Source organism: Spea bombifrons, chromosome 1, assembly GCF_027358695.1.
Source record: "Spea bombifrons isolate aSpeBom1 chromosome 1, aSpeBom1.2.pri, whole genome shotgun sequence".
Taxonomy (NCBI): Eukaryota; Metazoa; Chordata; class Amphibia; order Anura; family Pelobatidae; genus Spea; species Spea bombifrons.
In genome coordinates, this window is record NC_071087.1 from 61,584,431 (window position 1) to 61,607,184 (window position 22,754).

The window sequence follows — 22,754 nt, forward strand, 5'->3', positions numbered from 1 at the left end:
ATGGTAAAAAAATACATTTTATAAGCGTATTTTCTTCAAACTATATGCAGTGTGTTTGGTATGTGTTTATGAAGTGATTATATGAGATATATATGAGTATATATATGTATATATATATATATATATATATATATATATATACCGTATTTATCGGCGTATAACACGCACTGGTGTATAACATGCACCCCCATTTTAACAAGGAAATTTGAGTAAGAAAAAATAAGTTTAAACTTGGAAGCTATGAACTTAATGTTGGAATAATGTTTATAACATTATAACATTTATTATAATGTAATAAAAGAAATAAAGAAAGAGCACAAAAAAAACAGAATCACTGCTATCTGGGAAACCACACACACTCAGACACACACACAGTAAGACACACTCAGACACACACTGAGACACACACACACTAAGACACACACACACACTAAGACACACACACTAAGACACACACACTCAGACACACATGCAGCCAGACACACACTTAGACACACAAACACACTCAGAGACACACACTCAGACACACACACATTAAATTTATATATTACTCCCTACCGTTTGGGAGATCTGGTATGGGTCCTCTTTATCTTCCAGCATTTTACTTTTTGTGCTGGGGCCGGAGTGACGTCATCACCCGGCTCCCGGCATCAGAGATGGCGTGCGAGAGAGCTGTGCAGGGGAAGATTGTGCAGCTCTAGGATTTATCGGTGTATAACACGCAGGTAGGGTTTCAACTTCATATTTTAGTTTAAAAAAGTGCGTGTTATACGCCGATAAATACGGTATATAATTCTCACATTTTGTCCTTGAGATACTTCTTAAAATCTTTTGGGCAGGGCCAGATTAAGAGCATCATGGGCCTGGCGCTGAGGATTTTGGTGGCCTTTTTATGGAAACAGTGGCGGAACTACCGGGGTTGCGACTGCGACCGGGCCCTGGAGTTCTGCCAGTCAGGGGAGCCCAAAGGGTCCTCGGCGCCCTTCTGTCTCCTCTTCTCCCTGCCGCCGCCGCCGCCTGCCTCAATGGTACCCCAACTTCAGTGGTGGGAGCGTGAGGAGTCTGTCTCGGGTGCTGGCGCATCACGCTGAGCACCGGCATATGAAGTCATATGCCGGCGCTCATCAGTGAAGCCGCGCACACCGCGGCAGAGCAGCGAGACAGAGGACACCACAGGACTGCACAGTAAGTGACCTACAAAGGCAGAGGGGCAAAATCCTTGCCCCTCTGCCGAATTTGGAATAAAGTCGCACTGCGACTTTAAATCCCGTCTTTTTTTATTAGAATTTTTTTTTTTAATGCGGAGGAGAGAGAGGGTGCGGCCCGCTTAAGATCGGCAGCCAGGGCAACCGATCTTACGTGGGCCGCACCTCGAGCCCTGCTACTTACCTGGGGGAGGGTCTTCTGTACTGCATAGAGGAAGCAGAACCTAGCAGAGTTCACGTGACATCACATGACTCTGCTCCAGTCCTGCTTCCTCTATGCAGTACCAGAGAACGCAGAGAGAGGCCGCGCCCTCTGCTGAAGTCTGTGAGCGGCATCGAGGAGCTGCAGTGCAGGTAAGGGGGTGGGGAGGGTGTTTGAATCAGTATGCATGATTGAGGGAATTAATCTGTGAATGAATGAATGAGTGTGTGTGTGATAGCATGGATGTGTAAGTGCTGGAACCTAGGCATGATGGGACTGTGATTGCTGGGCACTGGGCAAGCAGCGGGGTTAGGATACAGATCCCCCGCAGCGGTGCAGGGGACCTGTATCCTATTCTCCGATACGCTCAGACAGCCTCCCCTGCCAGCACTTTCCACGGGGGGCGTCGGCACAGGAGGTTGTCTAAGCGCATCGTGCGGACGGTCACCGGCTGCGGCAATGCGGGTAAACAGCCTCCGCTGCCGGCACGTCTGCACAATGTGCTTTAACAATCTCCCTTGCCGGGAATTCCCACGGGGGGAGTCCCGGCAAAGGAGATTGTTAAAGCACATCGTGCAGATGTCCCGGCAGCGGAGGTTGTTTACCCGCATCGCCGCAGCCGGTGACCGTCCGCACGATGCGTTTTACCTCTGCGCCCAAGACTTACCAGAGCAGACTCCCGGGTGTCTTGCGGGACCAGCGGGGGACATCTACGCAATACGCGTATACAACTTCCGGTGCCGGCACATCCGCTGAGCCAATACGGTATTTGTCTTGAGATATTTGCTGTCTGCTTTTCATGACATTATCATTATTTATATATTATCCATTTAGTTTACTCCTCTATGTTTTTTTTCCTAATCATCTGTTTTGCTTTAAGAGCTTTTTTCCTCCTCATATAGCATTTTCTTCTCTTTAGTTTACCTCATATTTTAATCATCCATCTTCCCTGCTTCTGTCCAGGGCTCTCCCCTCCGTCACTTTGTTTAAACAGATGGATTCTCTATTTCCGGTCGCCATCTTTGATCTCGCAAGTTTTCGCCGTCCATCTTGATTGTCCTGAGTTGTAAAACAAAGATTTTATTTCTGTATTTCTTCTTAGTGTTTGGGATTGGGAGAGTACTAGTTTCCCACCTAGCTTGTTCCTTTGCTTATTTTTGGAACTTGAGGCGGCCATCTTGATGGGGGCATAGTGCCTTTTATATAAATACGTTATTTTCCCGCGCTTGCTGTGGTGTTTTAGAGTTTGTGTTTTCTCATAGTTTCACATGAGAATCTGTGCCATTACGTTCATTGAATACTTCTCTGTGAGTGAGCCTCACAACTTTAACCCCCTGTTTTCAGATTGGGAAATTTATATAATTTACCCTCTACAGTTATTCTTGCCTATATTGCATTTGGGGAATCCATCATGGCTGAGACAGCTTCTGACTCTAATGATCCCCCTGCTAATATCGAATCCTGGATTCAGGTGGCAATTAAAGAGGCTCTGGCCAATTTAACCACGTCCCAGCTGGTGTCCACCATCCCTCAGATCTCCTTCCCTCAGGCTCTGATTCAGAGAGCTCTGCAGGGTCCCCACCTCCCAAGAGACCTTGGAAAAGGTCTAGCACTATTTGGCTCAAGCCAATAAAGGCAAAGGTCCGGCTAAACTTGCCAAACGCCATGCTTCAGCTGGACATTCCACGTTAGCAAACCCTTTGGGGGATGCACCTGATTATACACCTCTCTCGGGAGATGTCTGTGATTGTTCCTCTGATGATAGACTTAGGGTTGAATGCCCTCGGCCCACTATCCCGGGCAAAGTTACGGCCACCCCATAATTTGATTCTTTCATGGTCACATACATGAATAAAAAGGGTAGAGACCCCGCGTAGGGGTTTGGAGAATGGTTTAAAATCGACACAGGATAAAATATTAGACGTGTCTGTCCTATAACGATTTTTGTGCTGGCTGACGAGGCAACAGCCCAAAATCCCCCCCTTGACCCAGGGCTAATCAAGGATTGGGTACACCAAGATTATCCTCTTTCCTTCCTCCCCGCCCCCTGCGGCTTGTCTCGCATTCTTTCCCTACTGTTGGCACCTCATCGCCTGAAAGGCAGACACCTCCGGGCTCTCCAATCTTATGATCAATTGGTTCCCCTCCAGTCAGATGTGCGCCTGGAACACAATTGGTGGCTAGATTTGAGCAGAGCCCTCCTCACCTGTTGTCTCTGTTAGTCAAGTTGTTATGTTACATGCTACTTGTTATGTCTTGTCTACCCATTGTACAGCGGTCCGGAATTTGATGGCGCAATATAAAACAATAAATAATAATTATAAAGCACATAGAAGCATGGAATGGCACAGCCATTTTCGGTACCAGACCAGACTTTGTCTTGGAATCAGACATCAGTCTTTGGGGGGCGCCTCTTGCGCAGATTCTGCAAACGGATGGCGCTGGTCACGGGACGAGCGTCACTTACACATCAACTGTTTGGAACTTATAGCTGGATCTTTTGCGGTCCGCAGTTTTTCAAAGGAGCTTTCACATTGTTCTATTTTGCTGCGCATGGACAATGTGTCAGCAGTGCGCCATGTCAACCGTCTCTGTGGTGCTCGGTCGGAAGGTCTGTCCAACCTGACCAGGGACTTGTTTCAGTTCTGTCTTCACAGGCAAATCTCTCTTTCGGTGTAGTCCGGGTGCAAGCAATTTGACTGCGGATTAGTTCTCCCGGACGTGGAGGGATACCAGCGACCGGATGTTGGACAGGCATGTTTTCTCGATGATCGCTCTTCATCGGGGTCCCCTCTCAGTCGACCTGTTCGCATCCAGGTGGAACTTCCAACTTTCTTCAGTTGGCTCCCGGATCCGGAATCAACAGCGGCGGATGCCTTTTCTCAGACCTGGCCTCAGACGGGTTCTTACGCGTTCCCTCCTTTTTGAATGATCTCTCAAGTGATCCACCAAGTGCGGCGACAGTTGATTTCCCTTGTGTTAGTTTCGCCCCTGTGGGCGGCTCAACCCTGGTTCCCTGTTCTGTTAGAAATGTCCCATGGGGATCCCGTCATCCTTCCTTGGAATACTTTTCTCCTTTAAGATCCGGAGGACTCTCCACACCCTCTGGTGGTCGATCATTGTCCTTCTCGGGTGGTGTGGTCGATTTCAGGGGCTCCTGGAATCTGTCAGGCCTATCAGACTCAGCTAGAGACCTACTCCGTGAATCCTGGGCTCCAGATACTAGACGCTTCTACTCCACCGCTTGGAACAAGTGGAGTAGCTGGTGTATGGCTCAACAAGGTGATCCCTTTACGGCCCCTGTGACAGACGTTATCAACTTTTTGTCTGCACTTTTTTTCCCAAGAGAAATCGTACCGCAGCATCAGCGTGGCCCACTCTGCCACCTCGACTGCTCACGTTCCCATAGTGGGTCTTCCGATCGGTAGGGACCCCTTGATTTGCCGCCTTTTGCAAGGGATAAGTCTATCTAGACCCCTTTCCCCTCGGTATTCCCACTTCTGGGATGTCTCCCTGGTGCTAAACTTACGACTCTGGGTTTGTTTCGCAGCTTTTCAGATGTCCGGGCGCTGGATTTTAATTAATTGACCTTTTCCACGGATGGGGTTAGTTCTCAAATTTTGCGTCATACTAAGTCTCTAGCGGGTTCAGTCTTATACCCATTTTTTCCTTCAGAACCTCTTCTATGTGTTGTTCAAATTTATCTTGCTAGGACATCTGTTCATCAAGTTTTTCGGTCATCCCAACTGCTGATTTCTTCTGCAAATCTGTATCACCCAGTCTCTTTGCCCACCTTAGCTCGATGGATCCGATGGGTTCTCTCTCTTACAGGGGTGGACCCTCTGTTTGGGGCTCATAAGGTTAGAGGTGCTGCGGCCACTCAGGCTTTCCAGATGGGCAGTTTGTTGCAAGATATCATGCGTGTGGATGATTGGTCCAGGGAATCTACCTTTTGACGTTTCTATTTTCACCCAGTGAATCATGCAGCGGATTCTCTTTTTTCTCAGCGTTAAAAATGCAAAATATGAGCCTCCTGTCATGCTATAAAGTTGGGGATTATTCTAGCTGTGTGAGCGGAAGGCGAATATTTTTCCCACCCATCTTTCCCCGACCCGGAATGTTTAAATTTGGAACCCCTTCTCTGATGTTTTTTTCTATTATTATATTCATTGTTTATATTTCTTTGAGATTTTATAATTATGCCACGCTTATGATTGTATACCTTGCATGTGGTCCCATTACCAGATACTGTTATGGTTTTCTTTATGTTTCAGCATAATCCATTTTCTGCTTTGGTGGGTCTGGAAAACCTGTGTCCAATGATTCTTCTTTGCAGCTGTGAGGTCTTAGTAAAGGAAGATATGCAAAATATTCGCCTCCTGTCTTTAATTAAATTCTTATTATTCGGTCACAGAGCTAGAATAATCCCCAATTTAGTACCACTGATCGTTTTTAATGAAATATGCAGATTGAAATAGAGTAAATAACGCAAAATCTTTTCCTCTCACTGAATTCTGGGTCTAGAAAGTTTTGTCCTCTGAAGTGACTACAAATTCAGGAGGGCGTTTTATCTCTGTATATGTAAAAAATAAATCCTACAAAAAGTAAAGTGCCAAGAAACAGATGACCAAATACGCACCAGGACAGGCTCTGTCACACCGACACCCAAACACACACACCATGCAACATCTGTTCCTTAGCAGGTCTAAAAATCAGGTAAATACAACCTCAGATGTAAAACAATGCATGACATCTTACACAGTATCATGATTTATTCAACAAAATAAAGCCAAAATGGAGAAGCCATGTGTCAAAAACTAAGTACATCTTATGATTCAGTAGCTTATAGAACCAAATTTAGCAGCAAAACCGTTTGTTATCTTTTTCTGTATGACTATCGGCCTCTCACATTGTTCTGAAGGAATTTTGGCCCACTCTTCTTTACAACTTTGCTTCAATTCATTGAAGTTTGCGAGCATTGTTTTTATGCACAGGTCTCTTCAGGTCCCATCACAGCATCAGGCTGAGGTTTAGACTTGCCTATTGCAACACCTTGATTCTTTCTTTTTCATCCATTCTGTTGTAGATTTGCTGGTGTGCTTGGGATCATTGTCCTGTTGCATGACACAATTTCAGCCAAGGTTTAGATGTCGGGCATATGGCCTCACATTTGACTCTAGACTACTTTGATATACTTTGATAGTTTATGGTTGACTCAATGACCACTAGGTTCCGAGGTCCTGTGGCTGAAAAACAAGTCCAAACATGGCAATGCGCATTATGGCCAAACATCTCCACTTTGGTCTTGTCTGTCCAAAGGACATTGGGACCGAAGTCTTGTGATTTGTTCAAATGCAACTTTGCAAACCTGAGGCATACTGTCATGTTCTTCTTAGAGAGAAGAGGCTTTCTTGTTTGGAAATGGCCTTATAACCCTTATAATTTTTAGAGCTGCTGAGGAACATGTTATTATGTTAGGGATTACAATGCCCTGTTGAGTACGAAAGATTAACATGGCATGATTATAACCGTAAAGAGACGGGTAATTAGAAGGCTATGCGAAAGGACAGTTTAGTATCCCTGACACCTCCACTATAGAAGAATGCATATTAAAATACTCTGTGAGTACTTTAATATGCATTCTTCTAAAATAAAAATAATGACCTAGATGCTTCAGTCCTGCTGCACCAGCTGCCCTCCTCTTCCTTGATCCAGCACTTTTTGTCACTGCTTGTCTGCAGTCAAGTTGTGCCCTTGTAATTTCACAGTGTGCCACATGGTGTCACTGTTCAATAAATTATACTTGCTCCAAAGGGACTGAAAAGTAATGTTTTCTTCTACAAATAAAGAAAACCTTGAAGGGCTTATAGTCATAGGATACATGGATGCAGCCAATTAGGGCTGCAACAACTAATCGATAAAATCGATGATAATCGATAATGAAATTCGTTGGCAACGAATTTCATTATCGATTAGTTGAATCGATTTTTATCGATTATAAAATGAGGGTTCTGAAAAATACCGCTCCTGTTATAATCCGTTTAGTGTGACTCACAGGAGTCACAGCAGCAGTTGCTACTTACAGTTCCTCCCTGCAGTCACTGCCGATTGGCCCGCCCACTTCCTTTTTCCAGTCCCTCCCTGCAATCGCTGCTGGAGAAAGAAAGGGGCGGGTCAATCGGCAGTGACTGCAGGGAGGGACAGGGATGAAGAACGGGCTCCACCCGTTTCCTGAGCATCGCCATGGCTGTGACACTCATCTAACTGTGAGTATAAAATTAATATTTGGGCTGCTGAAAGTTAGGGGAGGTGGGGGTTAATTGAGGGGCAGTTATAGTTAATGGGGTGTTTAGGGTTAACTTAGGGGCAGGTATAGTTAATGGGGTGTTTAGGGTTAACTTAGGGGCAGGTATAGTTAATGGGGTGTTTAGCGTTAACTTAGGGGCAGTTATAGTTAATGGGGTGTTTAGGGTTAACTTAGGGGCAGTTATAGTTAATGGGGTGTTTAGGGTTAACTTAGGGGCAGTTATTGTTAATGGGGTGTTTAGGGTTAACTTAGGGGCAGTTATAGTTAATGGGGTGTTTAGGGTTAACTTAGGGGCAGTTATAGTTAATGGGGTGTTTAGGGTTAATTTAGGGGCAGTTATAGTTAATGGGGTGTTTAGGGTTAACTTAGGGGCAGTTATAGTTAATGGGGTGTTTAGGGTTAATTTAGGGGCAGTGGTGATTGATGGGGTGTTTAGGGTTAATTTAGGGGCAGTTGTGGTTGATGGGGTGTTTAAGGTTAATTTAGGGGCAGTTATGGTTGATGGGTTAATTTAGGGGCAGTTGTGGTTGATGGGGTCTTCAGGGTTAATTTAGGGGCAGTATTTACAGGCAAATCCTGTATTTATTTATAAAAGTATTGTGTCTGTGAACGAGTCTGCAAATCCTATGAGGGGACTATGGCATATCAGGGGGGTATGTGGCATACCTGAGGAGGACGGAGTGACATATCTGGGGGTATAAGGCATATTGGGTATATAAGGCATATGTGATTAATCGAAAAACTAATCGGCCAACTAATCGATTATGAAAATAATCGTTAGTTGCAGCCCTACAGCCAATTAATGTTCAGATGAGTTTTATAACATATTACAGCAATGCAATAAAATATATGATTATGACATTTATATTACGACCACAGACCCCCAAAAAGTTAGTGATAAAATATAAAGTGCTTGAATCAACAAGCCAATAAAACCCAGATAAATGACAGAAAAGAAAATTTATGCTAAAGCCATACTCACCCCAGGGCTAACTTCTTAACCTTGCATATACATTTAGCTAAGAGATCTTTGATCTTTCTCTCAGCAAATGCTATTTTGTATTTAACCCCTTGACTGCTAACGACGGCATGGTGCCGTCGCTAGCAGTCCCAGTCAGGTGCTAACGACGGCACCATGCCGTCGCCAGCACTACCCTACCTTGATGGAGGTCTGTGGACCCCCATCACCACCTACCCCGGCGATCTGCCCCTCATTTTGAAGGGCATCACTGGGCCCACCCGATCCGGTGGTGGTGTCGCGCGTAATGACGCGATTACGTCACCGCGCACCTTTATTGAAAACTGACAATTGTCAGTTAAAGAGGTATGGGGGCATGCTGCTTAGATGCCTGTATCTCAGGCATCTAAGCAGCTACAGACCACCAACATATACCGTTGGAAAGGTAATCGCCTCACCTTTCCAACGGTATAATGCTTGTGAAAAAAGAATAAAAAATATTAAGTTAAAAAAATAAAAATGTACAAAAAAGTAAAAAATATGATTTGGGGGTCTCTAAAGGCAGATAAATAAAGATCAAAATTGCCTAGAGACCCCCAAATTAAATTATTTAAACATAAACTAGTTTAACTTTAAAAAAAAAAAGTTAAAGTATTCTAGCTAAATGATCACTGTGGTAGCCAATGTTACCACAGTGATCATTGATCATATAGCTATGAAAAAGTCACATTCCCTTTTTAAAAATGGCTGATACTAAATTTTAACCCCATGATCCCTTTGATCATGGGGTTAAATTTAGCCAATGGTAGAGGAAGGCAATTTTTGGGCGCCTTGCATTTTTACTGCAAAACTTATTTTTGCTGTAAAAGTGATTTTTTTTCTCCCTTTACCATCATTTCTTTGGGATTGTAAGGGGAAAGAATGGTGTGTGCTTCTGTGAGTGAATGTATGGAAAGAATGGTGTGTGCTTCTGTGAGTGAATGTATGGAAATTATGGTGTGTGCTTCTGCGAGTGAATGGAGATATGAAAGGCGTGTGAATGGTCAGTAATTAGGGTTGAAGCCTTGACGTGGCATTACTGCTCATGTAAGAAGTTAAATTATGGCACAAAAACTACATATTTGCAAAAACTACACCCCTTGGCGCATCAAATGAGGGGCTGCATGTGTTCTAGTACAAACCTGGAGTGTGCAAGACACAAATGAACATACTGCTATTTTTTAGCCAAAGCGACATATTCCATCATTATTTGTGCACTCAACTTTTGTCCTAGAAATACATGTAACCCCTCATTTGAAGCTCCAAGGGGTGTAGTTTCTTGAAATGTGTACTTTTTGTACCCTAATTTAACTTCCCAGATGTCTAGACCACTTTAACTTCAGATAACTTTAACTTCTAGACAGCTGGAAAGTTAAATTATGGTACATAAAGTATATATTTTCAGAAACTACACCCCTTGGCGCATCAAATGAGGGGCTGCATGTATTTGTATAAGACTGGAGTGCGCGAGACATAAATGAACCTGTCGCTTTTAATTTAATTTTTTTTTATTTTTACAAGTGTGATATTCACTTATTTGTTGTGCACGTCATATTTGTGATACAAATACAACTAAGACCTCATTTGCTGCAGCTGGGGGTGTAGTTTCTAAAAATACATAGTTTTGTTGGCATATTTTAACATCCCGGGCAGCTAGAGCTGTTTAATTGACGGCAGCCATGCATTAAATTTAAAGATGTCTTTTGTGATAGTCTAATAAATTTAACTTTTAGCTATAAAATATTAGAAAAACACAGTCTACTGTTCTCAATTTCTGTTTATTTTAGACCAGTTACCTACTACACATATTTAGCAACACAGCTTTTGATATTAGAGTTTAGAAAAATAACATTACGAACTAGTTTTTATTGAGTCGGAAGTGAAAAATTACACTTTTTTCCCATTTTTGGCTTTATTTTGCAAACCTAATGAGACATACACATATAAAAATGAAATATTTGGAAACTGCTGGGTGTGCTGAAAAAAACAATATATGGTTTGTATAGTTTATTCCCAAGAAATTTACTTCTAAACGCGTTTAAACGTGAGATGCACCAAAATGCCGAAAACCAGCTTAGCACCAGGGTGGGAAATGGCTTAGCAGCCAAGGGGTTAAAATAGATGCAGGTTAAAACACGCCTCTTGATGGCAACTGAGGGCATGAGACATTGATCAATTAAGTTTAAAAAAGGCTGAGCTAGTCTCAAAAGTGTCCAGATCCCCTTCATATGAACGCACACAAATGCAACAACTGTTTTGAATACATGTGTGAGTAGAATTGAAATATGTATTATTGTAAGTACATTTAAATATGATAATATAAACAGTATTGTGCAAACTGTTTACAGTAGGGGTGTGCGGAAAAAATGCTGTAAAGTAAGAATGCTTTCAAAAACAAACACACTAATAGTTTATTTGTTATTTAAAAAAATACAAAGTAAGTAAAGAGTGAAGTAGGCTGAAGTCATGGACCAAAGTACTGTATCCTGCAATCTTGAATTAAACCAAAGCCTCGGGCTAAAGTTATGGCTGCCCCACCAATGTGCTACCCTCCATGTTAAGCATTAGGGTTAACACCTGTGGAGTGGGAGGAGAGCATACCATCATAATCACACTGCCTCTAATAGTTTCCAGGCAAAGAGGCAGAGGGGTATGTTTAATGGAAGCACACCTCTCTACCATCCAAATTTATCAGGAGTCTGTCCACTATAAAAACGCCACATACTTATTCCACATTGCTCCAGTGTTCTGGAGTTTTGTTTCTTGTGTATCTTTGGATTATAGTTTCCAGATCTACACTACTTACTGTGCTACAGTGTCTTCTGTGTGTTACCCATTATTTAAACTCTTACTTGCCTCTTGGATTGCCTTGTTTGTCTGTAACCTTGACCTCTGTTTGATGTACTCTTTTGATTGCCAGCTGCCTTAGCTGTTTGAACTGAATTTGATGGCACTATATAAAACAATAAATAATAATAATAACTGTTTCTGGCTACTATCTCTTGCTGAACCCTTATTATATGCACCCTTGAAGCGGTGAAGACAGAGTGGAACAAACCTACCTTACATGATCAGTTCCACCTGGGTCTCTCGGCCATGCCCAAGGATGAATTGGCCATATGGAAGACTTGAAATACATACTAACTCCGAAGGATCAAAGACTCTGGGAGAGACACATGGAACATACCAGCAATGCTGACTTTCCTCCTCGCTTGGTCTCTACACCTAGACCTTTCACACCAACTATGCCTACATTTACATTTCATTTAATTATAAAGCGCCGGCAGATTCCGCAGCGCTGTTACAGTCAGTAGAACAATTTAGAAACACATACAACAACAAACTGGTGCAAAGGAGAAGAGGGCCCTGCTCTTGCGAGCTTACAATCTAGTCGGTGGTTGAGGGGGAAGTGAGACAATAGGAGAGGACGGCTCGGATGGGGATGAGTTGATCTGGTTCTGATAATGTGTTGAAGCTGTTGATTGTTAAGATGTCTTGATTATGATGATGGTTGGCACTAATGGGAAGGAATGTTGTACACTTCCCTGAACACCCCTTATCTGCATGCAGCTCCCTCGATGCCGCTCACAGACTTCAGCAGGGGGCACGGCCTCCCTCTGCGTTCTCTTGTACTGCACAGAGGAAGCAAGACTAGAGCAGAGTTATGTGATGTCACGTGCATTCACGTGACTCTGCTGGGTCCGCTTCCTCTGTGCAGTACAAAAGACCCTCCCACAGGTAAGCAGCAGGGCTCTTGTGATCCCGGTGGCCCTGGCTGCCGATCTCACGCGGGCCGCACCTCGAGGTCCCGCGGGCCGCATGTTGGACGCCCCTGCTCTAGATGGAACAACTTAGAACAAAGTCAGACTTGATGACCCACAAAGTCAGACTTGGCTGCCTGGCTATGTCATATTATTGAATGTTTTTGTCCAATTTTGGTGTGTTACTTACTTTTAATAAAAGTGTGGTTAACACACCAAAATTGGACAAAAAAATACAATAACAATATTAATTTATATATGATTGTTGACAGCAATCACACTGCTATCATGCCCAGCCAACCAGTGCATGCTGGAATCTGGGTATGCCTGAGATTGCTGTTAACAAAAAAAAAATAATAATAAAAAAGAATATATATATATATATATATATATATATATATATATATATAATGTATAACATTGGTTTAAGACTTTTTGTACAATTTTGGTGTGTAACTTACTTTTATTAAAAGTGTGGGATTTTTTATTATTTTTAAAGGTGGGGGGTCCTTTTCGGCAAGGGGAACCCTGAATTTTCGGTTTTGGTCCAGAATTTTCATTTTGGTGCATCCCTAGAATAAATAGAACTATTTCATTTTTACTTATCCAGAATCCTGAATTTGTAGTCACAAAACTTTCTAGGCCCAGACATCAGTGAGAGGAAAAGTAAAGGTTTTGTGTCATTTACTTTATTTTAATCTGCATTTTATTAAAGGTCATATTTTTTCACAGTGAAAAATGAGTGCGGCCCTCGCACGTATACAATTCTGATGAAGCGGCCCACTGCAGAAAAACTGGGACACCCCTGGACTAGAGGTAAGCCCACCTCCTTATGGTGTCCTCTGCTCCTGGGTGGATTGGTGCTTCATATCTCTCTCCCTGTCTCTGGTCGCATAGCATAGTTTTACTAGATGTTATAGTGGACTCCGGCTCCAATGATAGTTTCCTGGATGTTACCCTGAACAAATCCCTACACTGTAGAATTTATTGGATACATGCTGACTCCTGAACACATTGAGATGGATCCAAAAAAGATACCCACCATATTGGAATGCCCCATTCTCACATTAGTCAAAGCAATACTATGTATATCATCCAACTTAAATACCTCAACTGACTGTTCCACAGGTTACAGACAGTATGCATCTACTGAAACAAGGTTTTACCCTTCTACAAGAAATTTTGCTTAAAGCACAACAACCTTATAAGGAACAAGCAGACCGGAGACACACATCACCCCCTCTATACAAAGTAAGGGACAAGGTGTGATTATCCTCTGCCCCCGTCAAAAGGTCTAACCCTATCAAAACCCTGGGGGCATTTCTTGGACACTTTTCCATTACCAAGATCATCAATCCTGTGTTTCTGTTCAGTTACCTACTATGTGTTCATTCCACTTTTCATGTCTCGCTCCTCAAACGATGTCAAAGTGCTGGACATCCTTGACTCCAGTTTAAAAAGAGGACAGTTTGGGTACTTGGTGCACTACACCAAGGAACAAAAAAGTCTTGGGAACTGCTTTCCACAGTAAAACATGGCGGAGGTTCCTAGCAAGTTTGGGGCTGCATTTCTGCAAATTAATGGAGGACCATGTTGAGAAGTACAGGCAGATACTTATCTAAACATACTGCTTAAGAACTTATTTTAAGCATACAGGGTAAACAAGGAGTTCTAATTCTAATTTCAACATTATTGAGTCTGTCTGGGATTACATGAAGAGAGAAGCAACTGAGGCTGCTTAAATCCACAGAAGACTGTGGTAAGTTCTGCAAGATGTTTGGAACACCCTACCTGCCAAGTCCCTTAACCTCTTAAGGACCAGGTTGTTTATTTTTTGTACTCTTTGTGACCAAGGCTGTTTTAACACTTTTGCAGTGCTCATGTTTAGCAGTAATTTTCTCCTCTCCCGTTTAGTGAACCCACACAAGTAACATATTGTTTTTTTCCAGGACAAGAAGGGCTTTCTTCAAACACTATTTTTGATCATATCATCTCATTTCCTTTGCAAAAATAGGTTCTACTATTTGTCCTGAGTTTAGACATACCCAATGTTTTTATGTTCTTTTGCTTTTTTCTGCAAGTTATTGAGCAATAAGTCCAAGTCGCATTTTGTTATTTCAAAACCATTTTTTTCCAAATCTGGTCATTTTGCCCCATGTGCTATTTCAGGTATCTTTAAAGCTAGCCAATGCAATTTACCCCCATCAAACCACATGCTTTTGAAAACTAGACACCCCAGGTTGTTTCAAATGGTGGTATTTTAACCCTTTCAATGTACTAATTCTACTACCAACCCTTTGTCAAACTTTGTGGTAGTAATTTATTTTGTGCTTTTTATCACGCAAATTGTACTTCAGGTGTGAATTTACAGCTCCTTTGATTACAGTGATACTACCCATGCATGGGTTTGTCTGGTGTTTGGGGGCTAAAAGGCCACATTTGGGAAGTGCACTTTTTTCCATTTTGGTCAGTCTGTGCCTGTGCCCTATTTCGGAACCCGGCCACTCCAATTTACCCCACCAAACCATTCATTTTTTAAAAGTAGATATCCCTTGGGTATTTGAAATGATTTTTTTTTATCTTTCTTTTTTATTTAAATCGTGTGAAGATTTTTGGGAAGACACAGCGCAATATTTAGCACTTGCTCATAATAACAAACTTTCTTTTTTTATTTTATTTATTTTATTATTTTTGGACTTAATTTCAGCGACACCATTGAGGTTTAGGAGGCGATTGTTGTTAACGCTTGAAGCTTAGGAGGCGATTGTTGATCATAATTCCCTTTCTAAGCTTGTTTAATGCCAGGCACATCATTGGTTGTTACCTGACCGTTTTTGTGTGACGTGCCTGGCCTGGTCGTTAAGGAGTTAAAAAAAAACTGTGTGCAACTGTATCTAGAAGAATTGACGCTGTTTTAAAGCAAATGATGGCTTCCGTTCACTCACTTTGTATTTTATTAAATAATTAAATAAACTATTAGCATGTAAGAATACTTTCACAGATAGACATTACAGCAATTTTTCACACCTCCCTAAAGCTTTTGCACAGTACTGCATAAATAGTAAATTCTTTTTTTTTAAGTAGAAAAGCAATTATTTAGGCGTTAGACATTAAATAGGGGCCAGCTTTGCCAGGTTATTTTAAAAAGCTTTTTTTACTGTGTCAAGGTAGCAAAGTTTATTTTTATACTCAACATTGCAATTGCTTACATATATTTTGTAAACCCTTTTCCCTGTGGCAGCATAGCAAGAATTATGTGTGCTTTCCAACCATTATTTCCCTCTTTCTCATTTATATACAAATATGGATTTTTCTTAACTTCTTCCGTCCCCTATGGGTGTACTGATATGTCCAGATAAGTCATTGCAAGATGCCCCTATGGACGCACTGGTACGTCCTGATTTTGTTGCATCACCAGGAACATTTCCCTGCCGCAGGAGACCAGCAGAAGTCAGCATCACAAGTCTCTGGAGACTTGGTTGGTGATCACAGTGTGATCTGTGCAGAGATGATTGCAGGGAAGAGAGTGAGAAACAACATTTCTCCCTCTTCCTACAAGGGGGAAAAGTGTTTTTTTTTTAATTTATGAAAAATGAATAAAAAAAATAAAAACCCTAAAACCTTGCGCTAGCACTATATGATGTACCTCTAAGTATTTTAACTCTTTCCATGCCAGAATTGTTTTAAGCTAAAGCGCAAATTTTAGGACTATTTTTTTAATCTATATAAATATATATTTATTTATTGCCTTTTTTTCATTTAATTTTTTTATTTTATTTTTAACTACCGTATTTATTTTTCTTATTATTATTATTATTTTTTTATTTATTTTACTAATCACATTGTGATTAGAAAGCTGGGCTCTATTGACTTGCATGGTTGAATGCAGTACCTGTATTCAATCCTGCAAGGGGAGCCAGAGTTCTCTGGAGGGTCTGGAGAGACCGTCTGGGAAACTTGTTTAAACTTTATTCTTTTTACAGGACACTCCTCCATCTTGCAAATGCCTGTTGAGGCGTTACAGCAACACTGTTTGGGTGCAGAAAGCAAACGTAGATCATAGAGGTGACGTGCCTGGACCGTCAATTGTCATTAAGGGGTTAAACAGTGCAAAACAGTGATATGTTATAGATTCTTAACCCTTCATTTTTTTCAAATAAGGCAAAGCTACCATAGCAATCCAGAAAGCTAACATTTTTGATCATGTTATACAAAGAAAGTTGTTATGCTATTTTAGTTTTAGTCTACCTCAAAGACAGAACTTTTTGTACAAGGGAACCAACATCCAAGGCTGTAGAGGAAGCATTAACAAATATTGCGGTTCACTTGCATAGGATCATTTGTTGATACACATCTTCGAACACAGCAGAACCTCATAAATGATACTTTTGTGTTTGCTTTATTTTGATTTCTAGTATTTACTTTCATTTTATATATAATTTTGCATGCATCATACCTTCTTTGCGTTTTGGCCTTTGCATTTACCTCTGTATATAGCGGTCTCCAGGAATAACAAGATTAGCAATGTACAGTATGTTCAGAATTTAGGCACATGAGCACACCTTAGGAGTTATGTGTTACCAACAATTCTGGAAGAAGGCAGAGATTTAGTGCTTTGTACCGGTCTCAGTGGAAACCAATAGAATGTTCCTTTTTAATATCCACAATTGATCTGTATAGGTATGGCCTATTGTCTACTTAGAATTGTGTGGGAGTGTGGCTGTAGGAATTCCCATAATGGGTTTGGGAAACAGCAACAAATTAACATGTGATATTACTGATCTTGACAAAGTATTCCAGCAACATGGAAGTTCACTTTTGGAGTGCATGTCTTAAACATCTGACATAAAAGAAAGTTGGATTTGAAACCATAGCCAAATGACACAGTTGATTTGAATTAACAACATTGTAACCCTGCACGGAATCTGACTTGTTACAAACAAGCATGTGCGTTCCTTTTCTAATGAGTGTGTACAGCGCATATGAAGGTAAAATATCCTAGGTAGCCATGGCTCTTAACACTCTGTACTACTTGTGCTTACTATTTCATAGTATTTTATCGTTCTTCCTGGTTCCAAAAATTGTTCCACATAAACTTGTCCAACCTCAGTGGTTTATGTTTCCTGTGTCTGTGTTGCAGCTAAATAATTTTGATGTATAAAGGTACAGGTTTAATGCCAAAATCCAGTTGTATGTGGTGTGAGCAAAGTGTTGAACTATTGTTTTAAAGATCTGTTATATTTTAAGGATATTTCAAAAGGAAATTTTGTGTAAAATATGATATCAAATAAAATATTAGTTGTTAAAATAGAAAATACCGCATTGGCTCGGATATAGGCCGCCCCCGTATATAGGCCGCACCCTAAAAGTTGGGTGCTTTTTTAAAGAAAAAGTTTTTTAATAGACATGCTGCCACTCTGCCCCCCCGAGATATGCTGCCACTCTGTCCCCCCGAGATATGCTGCCACTGTCCCCCCTGAGATATGCTGCCACTGTCCTCCCCCCCCGAGATATGCAGCCACTCCCCCCCCGAGATATGCTGCCACGCCCCCCCCCCCGAGATATGCTGCCACTGTCCTCCTCCTCCCGCCCGAGATATGCTGCCACTCTGCCCCCCCCCCGACTTACCAGAGCAAGTTGTATACGCGTATTGCGTAGATGTCCCCCGCCGGCCCCGCAAGACACCCTGGAGTCTGCTCTGGTAAGTCTTGGGGGCAGAGGTAAAACGCATTGTGCGGACGTTTACCGGCTGTGGCGATGCGCGTAAACAACCTCCGCTGCCGGCACGTCTGCACGATGGGAATTCCCGGCAAGGGAGATTGTTAAAGCACATCGTGCAGACGTGCCGGCAGCGGAGGCTGTGTACGCGCATTGCCGGTTAACGTCTGCACGATGCGCTTAGACAACCTCCCGTGCCGGCACTCCCCCCATGGGAAGTGCTGGCAGGGGAGGCTGTCTGAGCGTATCGGAGAGTAGGATGCAGGTCCCCTGCACCGCTGCGGGGGATCTGTATCCTAACCCTGCTGCCTGCCCGGCGCCCGGAACTGCATGTCCCGGGCGTCGGGCGCTAGACCCAGAATATAGGCCGCACCCCCACTTTAAGTCTTTAGTGCGGCCTATATTCGAGCCAATACGGTAAGTTGATAACTTGTTGCCATACACCATTTACAAATGATTACAGCCTCAGTTGTGATATACATGTTCACCAGAAAGACTATGTGGATCTCAATTTCTATTACAAATTCTAATCTATAAGAAAGGGAGCAGAACTGATGTTATCTTTAGACTCCTGTTGTGTAGACCACTGATAGGCCAATCCAAAGTGGTATCTGGTAAGCAAAGCAAGTAACAAGCCAAGTCTAGTCCACTAGGAGTGAAGGAAGTGAATGAGGCAAGCCAAGCCAAGACAATACACAGTAGTTAAATCTGAACTCGGAGTGGTAAACATGGCAAGAGACCAGTGCAGCAGGAACTAGAGACAGGGTGCAATAAAAAGGCCAAGGACCTGAAGCACTGAAACTACCAAATTGCTAGAGGAGACTCTACAAGCAGGTGAACACCATCCTTCAAGTCCTTCTAGTTTATATAGATGGGAGGAAGTCACTTAAAGGCTTACTTTAATTAGCTCATGTGTGGTAGAGGCTGTGCATTAATTCACCACCTTCAGCTAACCAAGGGAAGAAGACTGCTTCTGCTGACCTCTGCTGGAGGTCTGCTACTTTCAACAGTCTTTCGTGAATGTGATATAACTCAACATTATAAGAATATCATAGCACTGGGAAATCTGGAACTATATAACTAGGATAATAGTAATAGCAGTTGTATTGGGAAGGTGGCTATACTGATAAAAAGGAAAATGCATATTTTTAATGAAATTAGTGCCCAAAGACTACTTCTGCAATGACCCATGTCATTTCAATTCATATCTTCACTATAATGGTTTTGAATACCTTTGGTTTAACCCATTAACGATCTGTGACATATGTGTGGGATATGTCATGAAAAAAAATGATCCATAGGGTTTTGGCACTCATTGAACAGGAGATTAGCCTGTCAAATGACAGCATGGTCACTCCTCTGACAGCTGGGGCCAAAACGTGTGGCCCAGAGCTGTCAGATCAAGTGTAATAGTGCTCTAATTTAACGTTGTTGCATTGTAGGGAATTTAAATGCCTGAACAGAAGTTTGCTGACGTTGCTGCAGCATTCCTGTAATGAGACTTGTGTGATCTGTAGAGACCCAGATCAGATTTTCTGGCACAGTATGTGACCAGACAGTGTGGGAAACTCTTAACAGGTGTCACAATTGAAATCACAGGGTGTTCCCTTGTGCTCTGGGTCATAAAAGACCCCAAAGTAGATCTATACATTGTGCCTTGCTCTATAATATTTTAAAAATATTATATTATATTTATATATATTATATATGTATAATATATAATTACTTGATAAAAAGTGTCAATATGGCCTAAGTGAAATACCCCAGGGTGTCATCTTTTTCAGTATCATATAATTTTATGTGGTCGTATTAACATCTATGATAGATAAATATTATAGCATATATGGTGGTTTCCAAATCAGGACAATTTGTTATATTTAGGTTATTTTCCCCATTGGCTATAGCCCTGTACAATTTATATGCATGTAAAAATGTGTGGGGGGGTGGTTGGTTCATTTGGTTTAGATGTTATTTATACACAATAATGTCTTACGTTTACAAATATGGTTTGAAAAGAAAACCCTAATTTTTCTGAAAAAAATATTAATAATAATATGAAAAATATGAAAAATACAAAATAATATAACTTGTGTAGGTGCATTAATTAAGAGGGACATTACGGGTGAACATAGTAAAAAACAAAAGAATATTGCTCCTGTCCGATAGTGTAAAAAACGACCTGGTCCTCAAGGGGTTTGGGGGGAGAAAATTTATAGGGAACAGTGACAGTTACTGTACAATTAATGCGGCATGAATGTAATATGATAAATACGAGTAAGCGACATTATGTTAGTTTATAGTGATAACGTATTTCTTTGTGAGAGATTTGATTTAGGGGGAAATAAATGAACTCTTCACCGATGTGTTATTGCGCATGTTCCTTGCCCACATCTTCCGTAGGTCTTTTATCTGTAGGACTCGGTAGGATTAGCGAAAGGGGGGAGGTCAGGGTGTGGTGACACTGCCGTAATCATTCTCCTGCAGATACAAGAGACACGTATCTGTATCCGTACGGCGGAGGCCAAATCTCTGACCATATGACAGTTATCATAGTCTTTTCCCGCCTATTTTGTTGACTGTAAGCACATTCCATGCATTATCCTTACTGTCCTATGAGCAGTCTCCCAGTCTTTCGTTAGGTTTCAGTTGTATACCCTGCATTTATTTCATTAGCTCTTTCCCCTCTAACCTTGGTCATCCTATATTGCTCACCTTATTTTACCCACAGTTTTCGAAGCCCCCATGCCAGTTCCACTTTCTAAAGTTGCAGTAGTCATGTTTCTTATGGAAATCCATATGCCGGCTGTTCTTGGAACTCCCATCTGCATAGTAAAGCCTTATTCTAGCTGTATAATACCGGCATAAATCAGCACCATTGTGTCAGTCAGCATTGCTAATAATGTAAAGGGCTATTTCTTGCATGATGAAAGTTTCTTGTACTTTATGAACAGTAATGGCATAAATGACATTACATGCTCTTGCTGCGAATCATGTTGTTACTTTTGTTGCAAGAACAAGTCCAATATTAACTCTAGCCATCCCCCTTTAATATTTGAAGACCTGAAAGAAACATGAATGAAGAGTGAACTGGCAGATAGAAGAAATGAAGAAAATAGGTGAACATACTATTCAGAAGCCCCGGATATAAGCTGTTCCTGAATTCATGAATTGTCCCACCCCTAAATAAAAATCTGACATTGTTCCAAAGCACAGAACTTATTTTGGGTCGTTATTGCGAGCGAATACCGCGTTACTGTGTTCATACACTCTTAAATGACTGGCACAGAACTCACATGAATACATGTGTTTATAATATGGGTGTGTTCCGCTCGATCAATATATGATTGGACGTTGGCAAGGCACGCCCTCATTCCCTCCGGATATTTAAACAAATATTGGCCCACACAGGGTAGTCGATAACCACGTGAGTTAAGTCGTACGCAACCGAGTGTGAAAAAGCTTGTGGGGGAGACGCAATAAGTTGTAAGCGTTGCGATCAAAATCCGACACAACTGATGTGTGACTTTGATATGCTTTTGTGAATCATGTGTTTCTTTGTGTGTCTCCTTTAATAGGTGTTCTATATAGATAAGTGAGAAAGCAATCTACAGTTATTGTGCAATGAAGCTCTTGCATAGTTAGGTATGTAACGCTGAGCCGATCTAGGCCAATGAGAGTTAATTTGCTTCTTGCCTCGCTCTGAATGGCAGCTTTGGAATTTTGGCTTCTAACCAGGCATCGGCTTCTCCTCCCGAAGCGTACCGCAGCAGAGCAGCCACTGAAGCCAGAAGCGATGTTGTACGAACAGCTCGAATTGTACAAATTCCAGGAACAGGGCAAGAACAGTTGATAAGATAACAATAACAACTTGAATGCTAATATGTTGCTGTATAATACTAATGTAATTATTTCATGTTGGATGAATTGGTCAGACACAATTCTGTAGCAACTGTATCAGTAAGTTTGCTGGGAGGTGTATGCTGGTGCGCACAAGTGTATACATACCGGTTTATATATATATATATATATATATATATATATATATATATATATATATATATATATATATATATATCAACCTATACCTTATTGGCTCGATTAGAGGCCGCACCCGAATATAGGCTGCACCGTAAAAGTTAGGTGCTTTTTTAAAGAAAACGTTTTCTTAGTAAAAAAAACACTTAGTGGAATAGAGATACTGCCACTCTGCCCACCCCAGATACGCTGCCACTCTGTTTCCCCCCCATGTGCCCCCCTGAGATATGCTGCCACTCTGCCCCCGAGATTTGCCCCCCTCCAGACTCCCCGGGGTCTCGTGGGGCCGGCAGTGGGAAGTGCCAGCAAGGAAGATTAACGTACATCACGCAGACGTTCACCAGCTGCTGCGATGCGAGTGTAAACAACCTCCGCTGTCGGCACGTTTCCCGGCAAGGGAGATCATTAAAGCACATCAAGCAGACGTGCCGGCAGTGGAGGTTGTTTACGCTCGCATTGCCGCAGCCAGTGAATGTCTGCACAATGTGCTTAGACAACCTCCCGTCCTGGCACTCCCCCCGTGGGAACG